The sequence below is a fragment of the Mauremys mutica genome, chromosome 4 (assembly GCF_020497125.1).
Source record: "Mauremys mutica isolate MM-2020 ecotype Southern chromosome 4, ASM2049712v1, whole genome shotgun sequence".
In the NCBI taxonomy this organism is placed as follows: domain Eukaryota; kingdom Metazoa; phylum Chordata; order Testudines; family Geoemydidae; genus Mauremys; species Mauremys mutica.
Window position 1 is genome coordinate 7273344 of NC_059075.1, and position 24321 is coordinate 7297664.

At 53.1% G+C, this 24321-nt stretch overlaps 1 protein-coding gene across 3 annotated transcripts in view; it reads right to left on the minus strand.

The window, feature by feature from the left end:
• NIN (ninein) overlaps positions 1 to 12148 on the minus strand; it is a 109012-nt gene extending 96864 nt beyond the window's left edge. For 2 of the 3 annotated variants that reach the window (XM_045014800.1, XM_045014799.1), the window contains exons 1-2: positions 12086 to 12141; positions 10754 to 10804 (exon numbers count right to left, since the gene is read on the minus strand). The gene's annotated coding sequence lies outside the window, so the exon portion shown is untranslated. Of the gene's footprint in view, positions 1 to 10753; positions 10805 to 12085 lie in introns of all 3 variants that reach the window. The other variant, XM_045014798.1, reaches the window with a different exon arrangement.
• Between the last annotated feature and the right edge of the window lie 12173 nt (positions 12149 to 24321).

Below are 24321 nucleotides of genomic sequence, written 5' to 3' on the forward strand. Positions count from 1 at the left end.
TAGAATATCTTTTTTGAGGTGAGGAGACCACATCTGTACACAGTATTCGAGATGTGGGCGTACCATGGATTTATATAAGGGCAATAATATATTCTCAGTCTTATTCTCTATCCCCTTTTTAATGATTCCTAACATCCTGTTTGCCTGCTTAGCAATACTCATTAGCTCTGCTTTATTCAGCAGAGACCCAGTATATAATTATTTCTGCACTGCACAGAGGGGACCCCTCTCCCCCCCCAGCCCACAAAAGACTGAATGAGTCAGGCTGATGCAAAGAGCTTCCCTGTTTACATGATAGTACTAGCTGCTTTGCAGCAGTTCATCAAAACGCAGCTTGTTTAGCTTCACTGGTGCCAGCAAATGAGGTGGCGTAAGAAGAGAGTGTTCCCAGGAGCTACGTTTGTTCCCTAGGTGGTTTAGGTAATGCTTTGTCTGCAACAGCAAGAAGAAAAACAACACACGCGGTAGAAACAGAGCTGATTGCAGGTCAACGGTGTGAAGCAAAACTAAGGGACAGATTTCTAGAGCCCCTCGTCTGAAATGTCTCGTGTTACATCTTTGCTGTCCTCCACCTTTTACCCTTGTCTGTTATTAGACTGTAGGCAGGGCCACACCACGCACTCCTACAATGCTACACAACATACTGTTAGCCAAGAACACCCATTTCTCCTCTGACCATGCTAGCTTGCTTCCTCTTTTCCATCCTACATGTTGCCAGTCTCTTGGGTTGTTTACCAGCAGGAAAAATCATAGCACCAGCAACCACTTTCACCGATGGAAAGACCGAGTGTAGCTGTGTTCTCCCTTTTCTAGGAAGAAAAAAAGACTGATTTGTACCCCCATCCCACACACACCCCCTCTAAAGTCTGGGTTGCCCCCTTTTTCTCTACAAGCAGCTCAAGTGCTTCTGTCCACAGCAACTGAGGAGACTGGCATGACAGTAGCATGCAAGACCACTTGAGGTTTTTCTCTACAGTTCAGCGTAGTGGCTCATTAAACTGTACAAACCCTCCTGCTCTGGGGAGCGGAGTCTATCGAGGCCTATCTCAGTACAGCTACTTGGCCTGGTGGAGGGCATGGATCAGCGTTCATGTCGCACTCCCCGACAGTACCTGGCCTGAGCTGGGCAAGCTAACGATCCAAAAAGCGGACCAAATTTGGTGATGAATCCTGATCACGTGCCACCTAAGGTACAAGTTCAAGCTTGGCTCCAGGACTCGGTCAGCACTCATGAAAGGAGCTCCACAGAGCAAAGCCGAATATGCTGCTATGTCATGGAAACCAGCACATATGGGTCAAATTCTTATCAACGTCTCGAGTCCATGCAAAGAGCACAACCATGGCAGGGCTCGTATTGACTTGTAGCTCATCACTGCGGAGCACGGAAAAGCTGCAAGACACGACATGTGCAAGGTGAGCCATTAAGTGAAAGAGCAGCAGAGCTAAACAAAACTCCTCTCTCTGAAACCAACCCAGCCACAGAAGGTCAGCCTGCACATTTTAAAAAGCCACCCCCAGAAATGTTACTGATTACACACACCCACATGAGCATTTTTGGCCCCTGCTGCCTCCCACCTTCCTTAAAGTCGGGGATTAAGTTAGCTCAGCCTGGGGTTATGCAAATGAATTAATAATCAAAGGACCCAATCCCAGCTATACATGGGACAGAAGCAGAATTTCCTGCCAGAAAGGGTTTAGAGAGGGTCCCATACGAGGAAAGATTAAAGAGGCTAGGACTCTTCAGCTTGGAAAAGAGAAGACTAAGGGGGGACATGATAGAGGTCTATAAAATCATGAGTGATGTTGAGAAAGTGGATAAGGAAAAGTTATTTACTTATTCCCATAATACAAGAACTAGGGGTCACCAAATGAAATTAATAGGCAGCAGGTTTAAAACAAATAAAAGGAAGTTCTTCACGCAGCACACAGTCAACTTGTGGAACTCCTTACCTGAAGAGGTTGTGAAGGCTAGGACTATAGCAATGTTTAAAAGGGGACTGGATAAATTCATGGTGGCTAAGTCCATAAATGGCTATTAGCCAGAATGGGTAAGAATGGTGTCCCTAGCCTCTGTTCATCAGAGGATGGAGATGGATGGCAGGAGAGAGATCACTTGATCATTGCCTGTTAGGTTCACTCTCTCTGGGGCACCTGGCATTGGCCACTGTCGGTAGACAGATACTGGGCTAGATGGACCTTTGGTCTGACCCGGTACGGCCTTTCTTATGTTCTTATGTTATGTTCTTAAATGAAAAAAGAAGAACCCTGCCAAGAACTCAGCACAAACGCGTCATTTTATTAAACCAGTTTTTGGTGTTTCCAGCCTTGTTAATGACACTGAGCAATGGGATCAGACACGGCTACAAAGCAGCTTCTGTAGACGCGCCTTCCATTGTACATTTGTTCCCCTTCTTAAAACTCTGGAACAAGCCATCATTCATGACTGCCAATGAGCTCGCAAGGCCTTATGTGGAATTAGTTGGCCAACCACCCTTTCTGCATATGTACATGGTCATTTATTTGCATTTTTGTCACACACATGTAACGGAGCATGGAACCATATGCCGACAGATGACATGGTCATTAGAAGGATGCAACCCAGGACCTTCTGCACAGGTCTTGGGCTCTAGTAGAATTGTTTTGCTGGAGGGCAGCCTTGAGGGACAGGCACAAGCAGACATTCTAAGCCAGAAGAGACGCTTTGAAAACATGCAGCCTGAGATCACAGCCCAAGGCCTCTCAAGTTTAGGAGGTTTTGTATCTGTTTTTGTCTTGCACATTCAGGCTGGGACGCTCAACGGCACCCACATTGCAATGGGAGAACCCCTGCCCAAAGTGCTAATCATGATGAGCGTGGATCTCTCCTCCCCTCCTCATCGCGGGTCTCCTGCAGAACAGGGACCATGAAATAGTCTTGCCAAAGGGTACTTTTGCTTTTATTAGTGACACCTGCAGGGATTCAGGACCACTACGTTACTCTGACGGCTACTGACATTTCTGCCCAAAAAAACAAGCTTGAAGAAACCCAATGCTCTTCAAGAGCACAGCAAGCCGCAAAATCAGACCTAACAAGCATTCAGTGGCAGAGGGCTAATCAGCGATAAAGCTGCCTCAAGTCGATGATCTTTGATAATTAGCTTTCAGAAATCCCCAGGGGAGAAGACAGGCCAGCCGACAGGCCATGCTCTCAACACATGGGCTGGATTCTGAATTGCCTTGGTCCTTGTGTAATCACTTACACCCACTGTGCACTAGCATAAATGACTCCACAAGAAGTAGAACAATGAAGAATCAGGCCCCTTTTGTTCTCTGCTACAGATACTGTGGCTCCTATATGCCCTGCCCTTCGCATCATCTTCACAGCTCACTTTGGTATTCAGACCAGAGGCTGGTGAAGTGAGCACCAATGGCAGAAACGGCAAGAGAGTCAGAACAAACCTGACAGCATAAGGTGTTTCCCAGAGCACTATGCTGGGAAAAAAGAAGGGGATCTGCCCCTGCACCATATAGACTGAAGTCCTGACCAGCAGAACTTGTCTGGGTAGCAGACATGGTCCGGCAAAACCTGGCTCAGGTGCACTGAATTGGGTGGGTGAAATAGTCTCTTCTTGCATCTCAGGCTGTTTAGGACAACATCAGTGGCTCAAACCACTCCCCTCCCACCCATGCGTGGCTACAGCCAGGGTTCTCAAGCACCCCAGATCACCTGTTCTTCCTTTTGTGAATCCATATCCCAGAATCCTTCACACGGTTTCAGCAACAAAAAAACAACCCAAACCAAACCAAAACAACCCAAATGCTGCAACCAACACCTGTTTGGTGGTGTGACAAAAAGAACTTGAGGGAGTAGATATTTACATTCAATTCAGAACTTGGGAAAAAATTTACATCAGTCTACTAGCCTATAGCCACAAACACCATGTTCCCTGCAATTTAAAGGAAAATGGAGGGTGGGGAGCAGAAGAGAGAGATGTCTGTGAATGCCACATTCCCCAGTGATATACACCCAACCCTAGTGTGTCTGGGACATTCAGTAAACCCAAGCCGCTGTACCACAACAGAGTCAGAACGTTTTCTTTGCAATCAGAACAGCTAGAAAGCTTGTAGAATGAAATCCTAGCTTCTGCAGAAGATCGCGATCCCTTAGAACAGAGTTTCACACTTCTCCTTGGAGTCAAGGCACCAAAGAAGCGAACCCTCTGGACAAAGAGTTTGTGACTTTCACCTTCCAAGGCAGACCTATGCCACTGTCACCTCCAGAATTACTTCCTAGAGTGCACTCAGTGGGGACCCACCCTTGCACACAGCTCTGAAACTGCAGAATGCAGTGTAGGAGCACATCCCACAGGGAACATGGGACACCTGAACTCCAGTCTGCATTGGCTTATAGAGCTGTTCTACACAAGAAAACTAGACTGACCCAGCTCCGTGGCTCGGGGGGTGAAAAAATCCACCCCTCTGAGTGACCCAGTTAAGCCGACCTATGTCCCTTTTGTAGGCAGTGCTAACCTCTCCGCGAGGTGGATTACCTATGACCCTCCTGCCAGCATAGATAGCATCTGCATGAAGCACTCCAGTGGCACAGCTGCAATTCTGCTGTTGTACCACTGTAGCATTTCAAGCGTAGATAAGTTTGGTGCAATACACGGCTGTGGGTTTCAACTACCAGACTCTAAACGGTTTGGGTTCTTCCCATCTCTGGACTGGCCTACACTGTGTCTGAACCCTCGTGTTAGTGGACGTGATGCTGACCTCTGCTTAGAAATCAGCACAGCCTGGGACGAATCATGTTCAGATAACACCACGGCTGACATCTGTTACTCCTTGGGGAATACTGAGCAATGCAGAATTTGTGCAGAATTAATGTTCTGCGCAGAATTTCCTTTTTCCCCCTCACAGAAATGGGCTGTAGAGCTGCTGGCTGCCATCAGGGGCTGCTGGACCCAGCAGAGCCCAGCTCGCAAATAGAAGGTATTGCCGGGGGTGAAGGGGCGGGGGGAAGAGGTGGATCTGGAGAGTTCCTAGCAGCTGCAGTTGCCAGCGTGCCCTGAAGGAAGGGGGCGACGTGCAGGAAACTCCCTACAAACCCAACACCCAGCATCAGGCTGTTTCTCCCTCTGGATGCCTGGGCTTGGGGGAGGGGTACAGGTGTCTGAGCTGGGGGCCCTGCAGGTGGGCTCTGGAGGATAGGGGGTGCGGGTGTCTAGGCTGGAAGGATGCCCTATAGCTGGGTTCAGGGGTGGGGATAAGGGTGCGGGTGTCTGGGCTCAGGGGTACCCCGCAGCTGGGCTCTGGGGGAAGGGGTGCTGGTTTCTGGGCTGGGGGTTGCCCCGCGGCTGGGCTCTGGGGGTAGGAGGTGTGGGTGTCTGGGCCGTGAGGGGCCCTGTGGCTGGGCTCTAGGGGAAACAGGAACTGGGCTGTCACAGGTGTTTCGTTAACAGTCTACTCCCAGGGGAATATTTGTTGTTGCCTGTATTACCAAAAATAATTGAAACTGGCCTGATTATAGAGTGTTATTTTGACAACTAAAATATGCAGAATTTTAAAGTATTGTGCGCAGAATTTTTGGGCACAAAATTTCCCCAGGAGTAAACTCTGCTCAGACACAATAGAACTTCATTACGTTCACCAGCCCCTAAAGACGGCTTTGCTCACGTGCTGCACCATGTCAGCTGAAGTCGGATGCAGCACTGAAAGGCCCCAGATTTAAAAAAACGAAGGGGGCTGGTGGCAAAAGAATTTCCATAATGGGTTCTTATTATTTGTACTGTGGTACGACCTAGGGGTCCCAGTCAGGAACCTATTGTGCTAGGCGCTGCACATGCATCTATCAGAAGGATGGTCCCTCCACCAAAAAGCTTATAATGCAGGTATACGATGAGATAACAGATGGGTACAGACAGACGTGGGCGGGGGAGGAATGGGGAGTCCTCTGGAGGCCAAGGGAACAGCGAGACCAATATGGTTATTGCAATAATCAGCAGTCACAGCACACCAGCTGCTCACCTATTGTCCAGCGTCGTGTACGCGTTACAGTGGAGGTGAGTTTTAAGGAGGGGTGTGAAAGAATGTGGGGACGTTGGGGATTTTTACAGGAGCTCCACTTACGCATGAGGGACGGGACAAAGTGCAAAGGTGTCAGGGAGAACGTCAGACCGACGGGCAATGCAGGCTGGCATTGTTGGCAGAGCAAACCCTAAATCGTTGCCTCTGCTGGCCGGTGAGGAGAGGGTTTAGTGATCTGTCAGACACACTGCAAGGCCTATTTCCGGACCACGGCAGGGGAAAGATCACGGAATACTTCAGGTTTAAAACTCAGGAATCTTAGCAGTCCCTCCCCAGCTGCAGAGAGCATGTGTTCCGTTCCCCCACTCTGCAGGAGAGCATTGCAGAGAATTGCATGTTAGATAGAGAAGATGGATGCATGGAAGGTAGTTCACCTTTCTGTAGGCCAGCTAATAATCATCTTCAGCTGAAGGCAGCCTCCCCCACACACCCTCCAGTTTATAATCCAGGCTACAGGACACTCTGTAAAGTGAGTCAAGATGCCTGCTCATCTCTCTGCCTTATTCAGCAGTGCTTAGAGAGCTCTTGCCTCACGAGCTCACAACACCAACGGGCACCAGAAAAGCCAAGGAGTGTGGAGCCACCCACCAAGCAGCCCAGTTACCGAAGCCAGCAGTAGCAGAACGCTGTACTGTAGTGAGCCTCTGACCTCCAGCCATTTCAAGTGCAGAAACTGACTGTGTGTCACCACTGCGGGTTATGTGCCATTGGGGGCGGTAGGGGAGATGTGAGAGCAGGCAGATTGGCAGGGGAAAGAGGGCCTAGAAGGGGGGTGGGGGGAACAAAACAAAAATACAAAGCCAGAGTTAAACTCAGGCCTTTCATCTCCCCTCCAGATGGCCCAGCAGCTGATACTAGATGGAATGTCTGGCTTGTCCTCACGGCTCAGTCGCTCCCCAGACAGTGCCTAAAAAAAGCTGCAGCAAGAGCAATGCTCAGGCACAGCTGATAGAGTCACCCACGTCAGGGATCGCTCTCTAGCTGTGAGATGCAGTCTCCAAGTTTGATTATATATATATATATATATCTATCTATCTCGAGGGGGGTTATTTTGGTAAAGTAGTTTTGCTCAGCCTCACATTCAGCCCTTCATTGTACCTGTTTTACAGCACTGAAGTCCTTGTATTTACCCTCCCAACATTAAAAGTTTCAACAGATGGTTCAGTGCGGAAAACCAAAGATTTATCTGCTTTAACATAATGACGGCTCTTCGTTCATCAGAGCCTCAAGGTGGCTTCAGCCCTTAAAAGTATTAGCAAAGCACTAAAGCTAGAAGATGGTGAAACTTTTAGGAGGGACAAATCCGCCAACAGAAATTGACAGCTTGATATTGATTCAAGAGTTTACCATATCAAGTAGCAAATTTCCAGTTAGCATCAGGGAAGTTTTATGGGCGATTCTTTAGGAAAAAAGGTTGGATATTATAATATTTATAATGAAAGTATCCTTCCCTACACATACATTTTGTGAAGCATCACAGTAAGAATCAGTTGTATGGAGGATGAAAGGAAAATATTTTAATTGTGGAGGAGACCAATTTCAACCTTCCTGCTAATTTCCAGACCTCTTAGATTAAATCTACCTTCTCAAGAGAACCAGATAACCTTCACAATACATGTTGCAGAGACCTGATACAACTTAATTTCAAGCTAAATTTAATAACCCAGGCTCCAGAGATGACTGCTACTTAGAATGGTAAACTCTCGAATCAATATCAAGCTTCAAGCTTTCGTATAAAACTAATGGACAGGTAGATTTACCTGACCAACCAATAACATGATCAGGTAAGAATACTACAATTAGCACAGCACAAATGAACACTGCATTTCTAAGTCTGTAATCAACAACACAGCAACGTTGTTATAGGAGGAAAACCAATCAGCGCGTTGGCCACTTTCCTTTAAAGGAATATCATTGTCTGTAATTTTTCGTTTTCACGGCCACATTCAATCCTGTCCATTTAAGTTATGTTCCTCCAAAAATGTTTCTCTTAGCTACTGCCCCGCACCCTAATTTTTTTATATTCATGAATAAGCTATCCTCCAAAGGATCACAAAAGTAATTCCTTTCAAGAAAAGGCAATGATACGGTACCTATGGTTTTGCCATTAGTCTTCACTGCTTTGTAGATTTGAATGATTGCCCGTTAGACAGTCTTATTAGAGTGCTGTATCATAAACCACCATCAAAACAAGAACACTAATTTCAGAAGACAAGAAGCCATTTTTGCAGCACTCCTCCCACACTGAAAAGCAAGATCATAGTTTGACAGGTTAAACTGTAACTTATTCTTCTCTTTCCACTGATTTGACAATAGGAATTACACAGGCATATGGCTAGGAGAAAAAAAAATGGTCGTGTTTAAAAAAAGGGCCTTTTCACAAGATAAATAAAACATCCATTGAAATGACTGATATTTGAGCTCACTGAAAGGTCTGTGATTGGGTGGTCTTATCTAAAGTCATTATCTCTCTCCCAGTTAATGAACTCTCTCTCATCCATCTGAGCAGTGTCTACACTGGCATGATTCACCACCTACTGCCGATATATATATTCTGCAAACCCAGGCTCTTTGCTTTTTATGCATTTCAGAATAATTTCTAAAATAAAGCCATGCCACTCTCAGTCTTACAGAACCTTATTTCATCTCATGAGAGCAACAGTTCTCTGACGTATCAGACAATGCAAAAAGGCAATGGGGGCAGAGAAGCCAAAGGGGGGGGGAAAAACCCAAAAAGACAATTTTGCAAATGGCACCTTAGTATCAGTAAGTCACTTTACAACACACTGAACTCTCCTGAAGGGTCATCACCAAAGTCAATTCTCCAGCTGGCATCTGCACTTTCCCATTGAGTGTACTAATAATTTTTGCAGCTCAATACTAGTCATTGTGAACCTCACACTCATCTATCACCATGTTCTCCCCCCCGCCTCTAATTATTCAGCACAGCCTGTATTTCCAATAAAACTCTTAAAGCTTTTTAAAGTTGGCAGGGAAAGGGAATTCTGCTAGCCGTGTTGTGCTCCCTGACAGACTAGCAAAAGATAAATTGTGTATAAAGTGCTCTAAATGTATGTTAATAGCTCAGAAAGACGCGCACTGTTTTAAATATTCACAACACTTCAGTATTAGCATTGTAATAGCCTCAATAATAAGCCTTCGCATCAATAAGAAAAAACAATGTGCCCATCTGTTTTGATTATAGAAACTACTGCAATTTGCACATCGCAAGAACTTTAGAAACCCTCTGTGTGGTAAAACCCAAGGTATATACACAGAGCTAATTATTTTCAAAGTAAACAAAGCAAGCGGCAGCTATATTCCACAACATCCCATTTGTCTGGAAATAAGCAATTACGTAATTTGCAAGGAGTTCTCAACCCTGTACTTGCTCTGATAAGTCTTTTGTCTCTCCCTAGCCTATCAATGCTGACTCACTGCCATAACACTGAGCATCTATTTAATAGCAGGAATCAGGCTTTTTAGCCCCGTAATCTTTTTATTACCATTTTCCCCTCAGTTGGACAAATGAAAACCTAAGACGATTCAAAGGATTAAAGGAGAAAAAAAAAAAGAATTAATTCACCCAGCAGGTAAAACCCCACGTTTTCCCTCTCTTACTTTACAATTCTGCTAGGCTGATGCACCCGGCTTCCATCCCATTTCTGAGGCCCCAATCCTGCAGCTGAAACTATGCTATGGCAGGGGTGTGCCCTGGCAGATCAAATTGCAGAATCAGGGACCAGGAAGTGTCAGGATTTTCTCCTTGTTTGCAGCTGCAGCTCCTGCCTTCTGCCAAACACCTTTCGAGATTGTCCAAAATCTTAAAGAGCTCATGTTTTACCACCAGACAGCAGATGCTGTCTGTAAACTTACTTACAGAGGTAGCTTTGTTTTCAGTGACAGATCAATCACTAGACAACCAATATTATTAAAACCTAAAGGGCAGTGACCATCTGTTTCTTTAAGTGTAGAGTCAGGTAACTTAGGCCCAACATTTATATTTTTTTAAAAACAAACTTTAAAAAAAAACAAACCAAACCCACATCTTCTCATGGAACTAGACTCCAAACCCTGAGGCTATCAACCAAAACCAGAGCTCCTGTGGATTCCAACCAAACTCAAAGCACTGTGCAAGTGCAGGGCAGGCAGAGCAGGCAATGGGCAAGAACAACAATGAAACTGACTAGCCGGTTTCCATTGTCCAAGCCCAGTAAAATGCAGAGACACCAGCATTAGTGGTGAAAAGCCAGCCAGTTCCTTCGTGATGGACAGCATTATAACAGCACTGGGAGGGAAGCTCTGGGATATATTCCAGCCAAATATCCCAGAGATGCTGCTTATTCTTCCCCTCACCCCAAGTGAATCCCACGCAGGGACAAGAAGGGTTATCTGACGGCAAAGAAAAGTGACTATGTGAATCTTGCGTGCACGGGCTTTGCTCTCTTTCAGTACAAACAAAGCATCACTGTCCATCCTTAGCAACCCGGACAATGTCCTCAATCCACACAGCCACTGCGGGCAGCCAAACAGGCACGTCCCAGCTCTGCTCTCACCTACCCTAACCTGAGCCAGGAGCCGCCCGGTTGCAGTTAATGGAGTTACACTGGTGTAAAACTGGCCAGCACCCAGACCAGGATCAGACCCCTGAGCCGTGTCCCCCCCCCACCCTCCCGCCCTCACTCACCTTCCTGGGAATGAAGCTCTCGCACAGCCGCCACCTGCACCCCAAGTGTCACTGCAAAGCAAAGGGGGAGGCTTTTGTTAGCGCTTCAGGAGGGTACAATGCACCCCAAGCCCCTGCCGCTGTTCTGGGCCAGCGTCCTTCACAGGAGCCTGCACGGGGACAGCACATGCAGCATTAACATCTCTAAGGAGGCAGCTTTACAAAAGGGAGCTGCAAGCTGCTGCCAGCTGAATGCACCTCTCCCCACTACCTCCCCTGCCCCTGCTCCTTCCCCTCCCTCTGCTCACTTCTCCCCCACCCCCTTCCTCTGCTTCCCTCATCAATGCACCCCTTCCCTCATCAATGCTCCCCTCCCCACCAGCTCCCCTGCCCCTTCCCCTCCCTCTGCTCACTTCTCCCCCGCCCCCGTCCTCTGCTTCCCTCATCAATGCACCCCTCTCAAGACTCCCCACCAGCTCCCCCTCCCTTCCTCCGCTGCCCCTCTCCTCAGTCCACCCCTCTCCCATCTTCAATGCATCCCCCACCGCACCCTCTGCACAAGCTCCCCCTCGCTCTCCTCAGTCCACCCCCCTGCTGCTCCCATTTCTAGATTCACCCTGTGTACCCCACCCGCCAGCTCCCCTCCCCCTCAATCCATCCCAGTGCACCCCACCCCTCCCCTGTGCACCCTCACCCAGCTCCCTTTCCCTCAATGCATCCCATCTCTCTCCATGCACCCCCACCCAGGCAGCTCCCTCTCCCTCAATGCACCCCAGTGAACCCCATCCCTCCCCAATCCACCCCCACCCAGCCAGCTCCCTGTCTCCCAATGCACCCCATCCACCCCCAGGCACCCCCACCCAGTCATCCCCCTCCTCCCCAATGCACCCCAGTGCACCCCACCCCGCTCCCTCCCCCACAATGCACCCCATCCCTCCCCCAGCCAGCTCCCTCTTCCCCAATGCACCCCCCATCCACCCCCAGGCTCCCTCATCCAGCCAGCTCCCTCCCCCTCAGTGCAGCCCACCCCTCCCCCATGCACCCTCCGAGCCCGCTCCCCCGATGCCGCCTCCCCCCCCGGCCGGCCCGGCGCCCCGTACCCGCTTCAGAGCCCCGCGCGCCCGGCCGCCGCCCCCGCTGCCATGCCCGGCCCGGCGGCTCGCTCCGGCTCCCCGCGCCGTGCCGGGGCCGCTGCCCGAGCGCTGCAAGGGGGAGGCAGCCGGCGCCAGGCCGAGCGGGGCGGGCACTGGCCGGGCACCGCCCGCCGGGGAGGAGCTGCCGGAGCCCGCCCCGCGAGGCCGGGGAGGAGCCCGCGGGCCCCCCCAGCAGCGCCCTGGTCCCCGCGAAACCCACCTGGGCGCTGAGAGCCGGGCCGAGCCCTGCCCGCCTGCGGCCCCCTATTTATTCCTGCCGGTCGCTATCAGCCTGTATGGCCCGAGGCGCTGGCAGGCGCAGGGCTTGTCTACACGACGCCGCGGCCGCAGCGCCGCTGGGGCCTTCGTGAGGACGCTCCGGTTCTCCGCCTCCCCAAGAGGCGGCGGCTAAGTCGCGGGGCGACGGCCTCCGGTCAGAATAGCGCTGCTTGCACGGGGCTGTACCCCGGCCTCCTCCCCCTTCTCCCCTGGGTGCTGGGGGTGCTGCAGCACCCCTGGTGTGAAGTGGTTTCCAGTTTGGTTCAAGTATCAGAGGGGTAGCCGTGTTAGTCTGGTTCTGTAGAAGCAGCAAAGAGTCTTGTGGCACCTTATAGACTAACAGACGTTTTGCAGCATGAGCTTTCGTGGGTGAATACCCACTTCTTCGGATACCCAGTTTGGTTCAATGGCTCTCAGCCCCCCGGGCTCCTCCTCCTCCTCGCTGTTCACAGCATGACAGGGCCGCCTGGGGGGGCAAGTGGGGCAATTTGCCCCAGGCCCCGCAGGGGCCCCCATAAGAGTTTTTCGGGTCCCCTAGAGCGGGGTCCTTCACTCACTCAGGGGGCCCCAGAAAACTCTCGTGGGGCCCGGGCCTCGGAGCTTCTTCCGCTCTGGGTCTTCGGCGGACCCCCCACCGCCGAATTACCGCCGAAGCGGGACCCGCCGCCGAAGTGCCGGCTCTTAGGTGGTAATTCGGCTGCGGGGGCCCCCACCATGAGTCTTTGGGGCACTTGGGCGACGGGTCCCGGAACGGAAGGACCCCCCGCTGCCGAATTACCGCCAAAGTGGGGGCCTCCCACCGCCGAAGACCCCAGGTCCCCTGAATCCTCTGGGCGGCCCTGCAGCATGAGTCTGTCTCTCGGGCTCCTCCGAGGTAGCCACGGTGGTGCATGGGGTGGTGGTGAGGTCACCGCCAAGCAGGGGTGAGTTGGTGCCGGTTCGCAAGAACCGGTTGTTACATTTAGAAGCTGGTGCAGAACTGGTTATTAAAGGGGCCGGCGGGTGGGCAAAGTCCGGTCTGCAGGCCAGACAGTCCTGTCCAGCCCGCCTGAGCTCCCAGCTGGGGGGGCTCCCCCGGCCACTTCCCCCCCTCCCTTGCAGAGCCCCAGTGCACTGCGCCACCGGCGCCAGCACTCTGGGCAGCTCGGCAGCTCCTGCCGCTTTGAGCAGCATGGTAAGAGGGCTGAGAGGAGGGGTTGGATAAGGGGCATGGAGCGGTTGGAGGGGGTGGAGGTTCGGGGGGGGGCTGTCGGGACGGGGAACAGGGGGGTTGGGTAGGCGGAGTTCCGGGGGTCTTTTGGGGTGGTGGTGGATGGGGTCAGGGCAGTCGGGACAGAGAGTGGGGTGAGTTGAGTAAGGGGTGGGGTCCTGGGGGGCAGTTAGGTTGGGAGGGTCTTGGGAGGGGATGGTCAGGGGACAAGGAGCAGGGGGGTTGATGGGTTGCAGGTTCTGAGTGGGGGCAGTCAGGGGCAAGACGTGGGTTGGGGTCGGATGGGTGGATGGGGGGAGACAGGTACATGGGGTTTGTACTCACCATACGGTTCCCTACCGGGTCTTCGGCGGCACTTCGGCAGCGGGGCGGGAGGGGGTCTTCACTCGCTCCGGGTGAAGGACCCACTGCCAAAGTGCCGCCGAAAACCTGGAGTGAGTGAGGACACGGACACACACACACCCGCCGCCGAAGTGCAGCGGAGGACCCAGTAGGGAACCGGTTATTAGGATTTTGGGAGCTCATCACTGCTGCCAAGTATTGGGTGCAGCTCTTTGTAAGAGCAGCAGGTCTGAGGCTCAACATCAGATTGACTGTTGACCTCCCCGGCCTTCTGATAGGCCTGCCACAGGTCCTGGGCTTTCATGTGGCACTGCTGCTGGTCCCAGAGTACCCCCTCTCCTGCATCCCCTGTGCAATCTGCTTGTAGATGTCCACATTTCTGTGGCTGGTCCGTAGCTGTGCCGCACCGCTGCTTCTCCCCATTGGCCCAGGAGATCCAATATCTCCTGTCTACTCTCAGCTGGAATACGTCCGCAGTGTGTAGCTGGCATGGCACTGTCGGTAGACAGGATACTGGGCTAGATGGATCTTTGATCTGCCCCAGTATGGCCGTTCTTATGTACTTAAGGTCAGCTTGGCAGCTGTACACAACGATGGAGAGCTGCTAAGTGCTCACCACGCTGGACAATCAGGCAAAAGCATTTTAAAAATTCACAGGACTTTAAAGGTAATGGGATATAATTGGAGATATACCAATCTCCTAGAACTGGAAGGGACCTTGAAAGGTCATTGAGTCCAGCCCCCTGCCTTCACTAGCAGGACCAATTTTTGCCCCTAAATCCCTAAGTGGGCTCCTCAGGGATTGAACTCACAACCCTGGGTTTAGCAGGCCAATGCTCAAACCACTGAGCTATCCCTCCCCCTTTAAAGTGTGTGTGGGGGGGGCTTTTGGTGACCCCTGGGCAGTGGAGTTCACAATTGTGACCAGAGTGGTCAGTGTCAGGCATTGTGGGACAGTTGCTGGAGGACTGTTATGGTCCACATAAGTATGCAGTGTTGACCTCAGTACATTGACCATGGCTCAGTGCCACTTGAGGAGGTTGCATCGCTGTCACACAGGGCTGGGCAAACTTTTGGCCCGAGGGCCACATCTGGGTGGGGAAATTGCATGCAGAGCCATGAATGTAGGACTGGGGCAGAGGGTTGCGGTGCGGGAGGGAGTGTGGAGTGTGTGGGGGGGTGCGGTGTGCAGGAAGGGACTCAGGGCAGGGGGTTGGGGTGTGGGAGGGGGTGCAGAGTGTGGGGGGGGTGCGATGTGCAGGAAGGGGCTCAGGGCAGGGGGTTGCGGTGCGGGAGGGAGTGCGGAGTGTGGGAGGGGGAGCGGTGTGCAGGAAGGGACACAGGGCAGGGGGTTGGGGAGCGGGAGAGGGTGCAGAGTGTGGGGGGGGTGCGGTGTGCAGGAAGGGGCTCAGGGCAGGGGGTTGGGGTGGGGGAGGGGGTGCGGAGTGTAGGACGGGCTGCGGTGTGCAGGAAGGGACTCAGGGCAGGGGGTTGGGGTGCGGGAGGGGGTGCGGAGTGTGTGTGGGGGGGTGCGGTGTGCAGGAAGGGACTCAGGGCAGGGGGTTGGGGTGCGGGAGGGGGTGCGGAGTGTGTGTGGGGGGGTGCGGTGTGCAGGAAGGGACTCAGGGCAGGGGGTTGGGGTGCAGGAGGGTGCGGAGGGGGTGGGGGGGTGAGGGGTGCGGGAAGGGACTCAGGGCAGGGGGTTGGGGTGCAGGAGGGGGTGCGGAGTGTGTGGGGGGGTGCGGGGTGCGGGAAGGGACTCAGGGCAGGGGGTTGGGGTGCGGGAGGGGGTGCGGAGTGTGTGGGGGGTGCGGTGTGCAGGAAGGGACTCAGGGCAGGGGGTTGGGGTGCGGGAGAGGGTGCGGAGTGTGGGGGGGTGCGGTGTGCAGGAAGGGACTCAGGGCAGGGGGGTTGGGGTGCAGGAGGGGGTGCGGAGTGTGGGGGGGGTGCGGTGTGCAGGAAGGGACTCAGGGCAGGGGGTTGGGGTGCGGGAGAGGGGTGCGGAGGGAGGGGGTGCGGTGTGCAGGAAGGGACTCAGGGCAGGGGGTTGGGGTGCGGGAGGGGGTGCGGAGTGTGGGGGGGGCTCAGGGCAGGGGGTTGGGGTGCGGGAGGGGGTGCGGTGGGTGGGAGGGGGTGTGGTGTGCAGGAAGGGACTCAGGGCAGGGGGTTGGGGTGCGGGAGGTGGTGCGGTGTGTGGGAGGGGGTGCGGTGTGCAGGAAGGGACTCAGGGCAGGGGGTTGGGGTGCGGGAGGGGGTGCGGAGTGTGGGGGGGGCTCAGGGGTGGGGGATGGGGTGCGGGAGGGGGTGTGGTGTGTGGGAGGGGGTGCGGTGTGCAGGAAGGGACTCAGGGCAGGGGGTTGGGGTGCAGGAGGGTGCGGAGTGTGGGGGGGGTGCGGTGTGCAGGAAGGGACTCAGGGCAGGGGGTTGGGGTGCGGGAGAGGGTGCGGAGTGTGGGAGGGGGTGCGGTGTGCAGGAAGGGACTCAGGGCAGGGGGTTGGGGTGCGGGAGGGGGTGCGGAGTGTGGGGGGGGCGGTGTGCAGGAAGGGACTCAGGGCAGGGGGTTGGGGTGCGGGAGGGGGTGCGGAGTGTGGGAGGGGGTGCGGGGTGCAGGAAGGGACTCAGGGCAGGGGGTTGGGGTGCAGGGTGCAGGAGGGGTTTGGGGTATGGGCTCCGGCTTGGCACCACTTACCTTGAGTGGCTCTGGGGTGGCAGCAGTGCACAGTGGGGCTAAGGCAGCGTCCCAGCCTGCCCTGGCCCCGCGCCGTGCCCGGAAGTGGCTGGCACCACGTCCCTGTGGCACCTGGGGGTGGGCTGGGGCAGGTGGCTCCGTGCGCTGCCCTCACCTGCGGGTACCTCCCCCAAAGCTCCTGTCGGCCGCGGTTCCCTGTTCCCAGCCAATGGGAGCTGCGGGGTGCGGTGCCTGCAGGCGAGGGCAGCGCACAGAGCCCTCTGCTCCCTCTCATTCCCCCCAGGGGCCGCAGGGACATAGTGCCGGCCGCTTCCAGGAGCGGCGCAGGACCAGGGCAGGCAGGGAGCCTGCCTTAACCCCGCTGCACCACGAGCTGGCAATCCCGCGGGCGGCTCCAACGCCCTGACAGGCCGGATCTGGCCCACGGGCCATAGTTTGCCCACCTCTGCTGTAACAGGCCCCTTACATTGGTGGGAGACAAATTGAAATGTAGACACATGTACAGCTAGGTCGACACAAGGTGGCTTATGTTGACCTAACTATGTAGTGAAGCAAATCTCTCTGTCCCAGATCCTCAAATGTACTGGGCTCAGAACTTGGCCTTTTCCTCTCTTACTAGTAACATCTTAACACAATTGAAAGGATTTTTACAATACAAGGCCACAGTCCAGTAAACGTCCCATGCAGGTGAACTCCCGCGCCTTCACAGAGCCTGCCAACACAGCCCACCTTCCAGGGGCCAGTGCCCAGTTTAATTGGCTCTGTTTGTGGTCTTTATTTGCTTGTTGCAGTTCACTCAGCTTGGATCATGACAGATCATTGAAGCCGGTTTCACTTTCGTTCATTGTCAGTTTTACTTTCAGTGAGTGCTGGATTTCAAACATGGCAAGGGAATGGTTTATTTGTTTAAAACCTGTTTTCATTGGATAAATTTACACTGTGGAAACTTTCCTATTGGATCCAGGGTTTACAATAGCTTTTGTTTACCAAATTCACATTTTGGTCCAAATGTAGTCTCCATTAAACAGAGAATACAGGGTGCTGCCAAGTGATTTATTTTATAATCCTGCGTTTTCTCTTCGCTTCTTGGGCTTGTTCCCATTGAAAATATTCATGATCTTCCCAGATCTGCAAGATCTGGAAGGCTCTTGTCAAATATACAAGTGGTTTCTAGCTGAGAAGAGTTTACAGCAGCTTCCCCAAGCTATGTGAATAGGCAGCTGCCTTAGAGACTACAAGTAGTGTGGGCCCCAATCCTACACATTTCTCCAGGCTCGGGAGGCCCCTGCACCTGCCCCTATGTGGTCCATCCACGTAGAGAAGCTTGCAGGCTCGTGGCCTTGCTGTGCTTCCTAGCTATGGTCATAAGTACCATGCACATGCCCAGAGGTCAGCCACCGGCCTGGGGGCTCTGTAGCTGTTTACATCCCTTCTAGTCATCCTCTGATAGACTCAACAGATCGGATCCTAGCTCCTTGGCAGGCCTTCTATTCTGAGGCCATCCATTCTGGAGAAGGATCAGCCTACCATAAGAGCCTCCATACAAATGCCACAGGCTTAAATCATGGTTGCGCTATGTCTTGTGCAAAGGAAGTGTGAAGTGTTACCCTTCTGACTGGGCACCGTGTGAGACTCCCTTTGCACTGGTTCATTGGGCCCCATATCAGCCAGGTACAGAGGTGCCAAGGAGCAGAACTCCTCTAACTATCCTCCTCCTGAGTCACTGGGCTTGAAATGCCCCCTCCTGCAGGAATTCCCTGGATGCTGGCTGCAGGAGTTGGCTCGAGGTTTACGACAGAGTGGCTCTTCCAGTGAATATTTACATCTTTCTAAGTCTTCATGTCCCATCACCCCTTTTTTACTGTACCTCCCTGATCTCGGAAACGGTGCTGTCAGACGGAGAAGAACCCCAGGCCTTTGGGCTATAGCTCCTTTCAGCTTCTCCCAGAGCCAGATTAAACCAATCCAGGGCCCAAGGTATACCACACTATCGGGCCACTTTCCTCACCCCGTGGCTCTGCCCCCACTCCTCACGCCTGGAGAAGTGGTTGCGTGGAGTCCCATCCCCATCTCCATCCCGAGAAGCAGAGGCAGCAGCAAGGGGTTCCTGTTCCCCTCAGGCGCAGCACTGAATGTGCCTTCTTCGCCTACCCTCCCAGAGAAGTGGGGCCCCCCAGTACACACTTCAGCACAGGGATGTATTTGCTTGGGTGGTGGGTTGGATCCACTGCCCTCTTCTCCTTCATCCACACGCACAGCCCCCTGCTGGGAGGCCCAGACAAGTGTGTCTTGGGGGTACCACTCCACTGAAATGTACGGGACAGTTCGCACATCTCAGAGCCATTGTTTCAGGCTCTCTGCAAACTCAGACAGACACCATTGCATTTATTACACTTGGTTCGAGGTGTCAAGCTTTTCTTTAAGACCACGAGGATTAGCAATTTACTCCCCCCCCAGCAACAGATTATATTTTGATGTAATTATGTGACTCCAGGAGCCGAGGTGCCTGTGCCTTAATCTGGCTCTGACTTCTTCCACAGCTGACAGCCATCATCCACCTCCATAGCTGGATTTCAGATGACTTCCAGTTGCACTGCCCTGCGTGTATCACAGTTGAGCTAGGTGCTGGACAACTGGGAAAATGGCAGCATGAAACTGGCATGCAAATAGGGAGCAACCTGCATGGCTAGACACCCCAAGATGCCAGCAGAGCTCTGAAGAGTCAGCAGGGTGGAAGGTGAGGTAGCATATGAACTGGATGGAGCCCATTGTGCCAGAGGCTGAGTGTCAGAACCTGAATCGAATAGAATTTCAGGCCCAGATTTCGTTCTTTGTCTGCCAGCATCACTGAATGTTCGTCGGGATAGCTGTGGCACTGGGTGTGTGGATTTTTCACCCCGGAGTGACATTTTAAGTGAGGACCAGGCCTTAATCCACTGGAGCTCACTCTTCATCAAGGCCACTTTGCTGACTCCTGAGTGAGATCATCCACACGGGGTCCAACACGCTTTGAATTATGAGCATTTACTTCACACCCTGAGTTGGTTCATCTCAACTTTCCTGAGTGTCCCCTGTAGACGTGGCCTAAGCTCCCCAGGGCAGGGACCATTGCCCAGCTCTTCAAAGATACTTAGGAGCCTAACTCCCATTGCTTTCAGGGAGTCTGGTGCCTAAATCCCTTTGAGGATATGGCCCCGTCGTCTTTATATTTGGGAAGTGCCTCGTGCAGGAACATAGGCATCACCAGACTGGATCTGCCTAGGGTGACCAGACAGCAAGTGTGAAAAATTGGGATGGGGGGGGAGAAATAGGAGCCTATATAAGAAAAAGACCCAAAAATCAGGCCTGCCCCTATAAAATCGGGACATCTGGTCACCCTAGATCGGCCCCAAAGTCCAGTTTCCAACAGCCACCAGAACCAGATGCTTCAGAAGAAGGTGTAAAAACAGGATAGCTGCAGATGTGGGGTAATCTTCCCCCTACATTCGGTCTCGTCCTGGTCTCTACCAGATGGAGATCAGCTTAAACTCTGAAGCACGAGGGTCAATAGCCCCTCCACAAAACCTGCTGTTGGTAATAACAATCTGGATGATCTTGATGTCCAGATAAACACCCAGTCCCTTTCGTAGTCTTGTCCAGCACATTGTGAGTGATGGCAGAACAACCAACAAGGCACTGAACTGGGAGTCAGGAGACCTGAGTTCTGTTCCTGGCTTGGCCACTTACCCTCTCTGAGTCTGCTTCTCCCCTGCCTTGCACCTCGTTGGCGTCATTTACCCCCCGTGCACAGGACATACAGAATTTACACAGGCATAAATGACTCCACAGGGTGCAAGACTCAAGCCCGCTGACCCTTGGCTGCCCAGCTGTGACTGGGGCTGCTCCATGAGGTGAAGACACATGCATTAGATGTGAGCTGCAGAGAGCTGGAACTGACCAGTGCCGCAGAAACAAATCTGCTGCCGGGTGTGTGTTGCAGGAAACAGGTTTCAAGAGAACTTCCAGACAAGTGATGGGCTGTTTGGCTGTAGTGGGCCCCGTGTGGCAAGTAGCCAGCCCTGGCCACTGGCCTGAGAGTCAGTGAACTGGTTAATAGTGAGATCCTAGGCTGGCTGTGCTGGGATGGCATTGGAGAGCGGAAGTGCCTGAGGCTATGGAGCTGGATATCCATTTCAACGGTGTGCATTAGTTTGTGGAACACATCTTCCAGCTGCATACTAGTTAAGGGACCTGTCCTGCAAACATGTAACTCTATGCAGGTGATCTCAACGGGACGACTTACCTGCCCAGAGTGTCTCACGCATGTCAGTGTTTGCAGTACTGGGCCTTCCAAGTCTATATTCCAAGGTAGAATATTTCACACCTTTAGTGAAACTGGTGCAGCTTTGAACACAAGCAGGGCCTAAATCAATGTTTATGTCCTGACTCCCAGTCCTACAGTGAAGTCTGTCAGGGGATAGGGCCTGTCTGCGCAGAGCTCCTTGCAAAGCCGTGCTTATGGCCATGGAATGATTTAAAGATAAAAACAAGCAAACAGGGAAAGCTTATCAGAGAGATGGAAGGGCCAGTTCTAACACACTGGGCAGCCCCACTGACTGCAAAGGGATGTCAAGCGAGAGCTAACGTCCCTCATGAAATATTTAGATTGTTGCAAGCAGCTAGACTCGCTCTTCATTTTCTGTTCCCTGAATCCTGCTGCCCTAAATGCCATTGCACTCAGGCGTATTTCCAGCCCCAGCGGGGATCTGAACTTGCTTTCACATAATTTTGAGTTCACCAGTTAATATGAAGTGACCAATATCCTTCCACAGAAGACAGCCAGGGCAGGTGACTTTGCGAGGAGCTGCGCCGGACAGATGTGAGCGGACACAGCTTTGGGGTGGGGTGGGGATTTCTTTATGTAAACATTTGCCATTTTTCCTCTGAAGCTTTATTCCGCTCTGACACTTGGTGTTTTTTCACAGTTGCTCTTTCATCCCCAGTTCAAACACTTTTCCACCAAGTATTATGTCGAAGTTGAAACCATCTGGTGCTTTGTGTTGTCCCAACCTCTTCTAGTGCCAAGAGCTTCCTCCCTGCTCCCGCCCTTCGCTCTCTGACTGCAGCGATGCAGATGGTTCACTAATCCAAGAAACATTCCAGAAACTCACCAGCATCACTGAACAAAGCAGCTCAGTCATTGTCCTGATCTGGGCCTCTGCTGGCTGGACTCAGAACTGCTCCACCAACGAGCTTCTTGGAGCACACAGCTCGGAGGTTTAGCCTCCCGGCTTGGCACTTCGCAGAGCCACAAACCAAGGCCGTGGATTTGCTGTGCTGTTAACCAAAGGCTGGACGCCCTTCAAGACGCGGGGCCTACAGGACATCTCAGATCACCACCGCAGAAAATGGCATCCATGAAGCGTGGCAAGAGACCTCCTTTGCCTCAAGATTTCTCAAGATAGGGAGCCTGGAGTAAATTAGTCAGATGCAGGAGGGTTTCTCTCTTCACTCCACTTTTATTGTTCCTTATTTGCGTGGTGGGCCTCCGGGTAGGCCCAAGAAGTTCTCTTAAGAAAAACAAGAAAAACAACTCTCAGTGCAAACAGGAACATTTCCCTGGCCCCTCTCCGGGGCATAACCCCGCTACGCTGGCTCCTAGTTGCCAGTCCTTCCCCAAGGAGCAGTTACCTTAGTTTCTTTCCCTAGAGGGAGGGGCAGTGCTTAATTTGTGCCAAGGCCGAGCCTCTGCACTTCTAGGCTTGGCAATTCATAGCTCCAGCACGGCAGGGCAGTTATTGGGCTTGCCACTGCCCGTCTCACACCTCTCCCCACCTTACGCTCACCAGAAGAGGGGTTTTTAAAAGATCACTGGCAGCTCTTAACTGGCCTCAGGGGGCTCTAGTTAACCTGAGGTACTAGGGAATAGGCCGTCACCATTCTAGGGCTGATATATCTGCCCTCCACCACGCCCTCATATCTGTCAGGACTGACTTTATCACAGATGCTAAAAAGCAATGATAACTGGCAAGCTGACCGGAAAAGAAATCTGCTGGGGTACAGAATAAATGAAGCTTGAGGGATAGCAGGTTTATTGCTATTTCTGCAGGAGACGGCACCAGCTATGTGCACGGTGCTGTACAAAGTGTCAATGCGCCAAACTAACCACAGCCCCACAGTCTGAAGGCACAGCTCCATTCACACCATACACACACAGAGAGCAGTGAGGCTCTTATGGAGCTTGGGAGTCCTCAAGACAGCACAGCTGGGGGCCTGAACACTGGTTTGACCCAAAGATCACTGCAGCTCTGCATGTGAAATCTGCCCTCACCCGTTCAGCTGGAATTGGTTTGCTGGCTGCTGATCAAACAGCCAGGCTACTGTCTGTCTGCCTGTGCCCAGATATAACTCCCATGCCCAGGGTATCCCAGCCCCCTGAGCCAAGTGCCAGGCCGCCTTGGATCAGTCTGAACCATTGGGGAGAGTCGAGGTTCTACACAAACACTAGGGGCCCCCTTTCAATAACACGAGTGGTGGGAGCAAAGCATGAGCATGGGGGTGGGGGGGGAAGCTTTGGGGACGCTTCCTTCTGCTCTCATGGACAGGGCCAGTTTTTTGCCGCCTCAAGCTCCGAGAGCGCAACTGCCCAAGCCAAAAAAACCCCCCCCAAAAAACGGCCAGATGCCGCCCCTGGAATGGTGCCGCCCCAAGCACCTGCTTGCTTTGCTGGTGCCTAGAGCCGGTCCTGCTCATGGAAGTCCTGATTCCCACCCAGTGAGTAAGGAGGGCGCTAAGCCAGGATAGTGCAAAGGGGCCTTGGAGCAGTGCCTGGGCTCCTTGCCCTGCTCCCCCAGGGTTTTCTCCAGCAGGCCTGCTCTGGCCCAGAGGTGGGGCTGAGCCCGGAACAGCAAGGCCTGTCTCCTGTGCTAAACACAAGTGCCGCTGGGAGGGCAGGAGCTGCACAGGGTCCCATGGAGGGGCTCCAGCATGGCACATCCATGGGATGAGAAGGAAACCCGTCACCCGGCTGTAACCAGCACTCGAGGGGGAGCCAGCTCCTGCAAGAATCAGCCTCCCCAAGCCATGCTCTCCACTCCCCCGGGCCAGACTTCCCCTCCCAGTCGCAGTCTGGGTCTCTAGCCTGTTTACTTGCCTACCTACAAGCCCTGGAATCTCTGAGCAGCAGCACCTGACAGCCGCAGAGCCCTGGGGGGCACATGCCTGAGAGCTGCTTGGGGGGGTGTGTGGAAAAGAAGCAGGGCGAGGAGCTCTGGGGAGGTTAGGGGCACCGCAGGCAGGCAGGCAGCAGAAAGTAAATACAGCGGAACAGGAGGGGAGCTTCTTTCAGCCTGACACAGGGAGGGCAAATCTAAGCCTGAGGAAACAGGGGCTGGGACAGGAGCACACCCAGTTCTGTGTATGTTTGGCCCTATTGTAATTCCTGTCTGCAGGAGCCATCATCTCCCCCATGCCACCCTCCGTTATTTAGATACGGCTTAAAAGGCTGATACAAGGAGACAATCCTTTTCAGTCACTTCCTCCCCTTGCAGGCGGGGAGATCAGGGTTTCCCAGTCTTCCCCTGGGACGGAAGGGGCGGATGCCTGTCTAGATGTCACTAACCACAGCTGCTTTAGGGACTGCATGAAAGGGCGTTGGGCCAGGGGACTGAGTGGGTGCAGAGGGAGTAGAAGGCTTCCTCCTTCTCCTGCCCAGAGGCAGGGTGAGGGCTCCTATGCAGCTGGGCTGGGATGCTACTGTAGTGGAGAGACAAGGTGGGTGAGTGTAACGGGGTTCACTCACCACTTTGGTGCCTCCTGCTGGCTGTCTTGGGAATTAGCTCTGTGCCCTCTTCAGGTGGTGTCTGGCAAATTAAGCACTGCCACCATCACTCCTGCTCCAGGACCCACATCTCTCCAAGGACCACAGTGTCCTCTTCAGTGACACAGCCCTCCGGCC